Here is a 783-nt window from a genome sequence, read left to right on the forward strand (position 1 = left end):
TTGGGTCGAAATGTCTGAAATTTCAGTCATACCAGGTTTCGTCTTGTGTTGGGCCGAAACCACTAAAATGTGCAAAATTTCTGATAATTAGAACTATGCTTTCAACGGAGATCTTGGGGTGCTCCAGGACGGAGTTGTGAATTGATTCAGATGGAAGGCACTAAAAGAGCCAGGGGGAGGCCCAAAATAACCCGGGGAGTAGTGGTGAGAAAAGACATGCATAACTTAGGACTCATTTCTTGTATGACTACGAATAGAGTTGATTGGAGAGCAAGGATCCATATAGCTGACCACATTAGTTAGGATAAGACTATGTTGTTGAGACTTGAACGATTCTTGAAAATCAATTTGTTCTAGAGTTTTGGAAGTAGCAACTAAATGAATCGTCATGAAGATAGTATCTGGCCGAACCCTGCACAAATATGATCCAGACACGATATAATATATCATATATGTGGGAACGTATGCGCGTGTATTGGGAACGAAAAATTTGCGGATATGGTCGAATGGCTAGAACTAAGAACTAATAAACAAAAATATAAAATTGAAATCAGAATAGGGCAGATTAAGAGTAACTGATGTTCTAGTCAATAGAAACCCAAAATTTGGAAGGAAGAGATGAGGGAGGATCACATCTGAGAAGAGAGATGAACACTGCTAGGAGTAGAAGGGAGATCAGATCTGATCCCGTATGCACTGCTCAATAGCACCTAAACTTTTAGAACACTCAAAATTTTTTACTCAAATCATGTCCATTTGATTTTTTTTTTTGGGGGGGGGGGG

Source organism: Macadamia integrifolia, chromosome 9, assembly GCF_013358625.1.
Source record: "Macadamia integrifolia cultivar HAES 741 chromosome 9, SCU_Mint_v3, whole genome shotgun sequence".
NCBI lineage: Eukaryota > Viridiplantae > Streptophyta > Magnoliopsida > Proteales > Proteaceae > Macadamia > Macadamia integrifolia.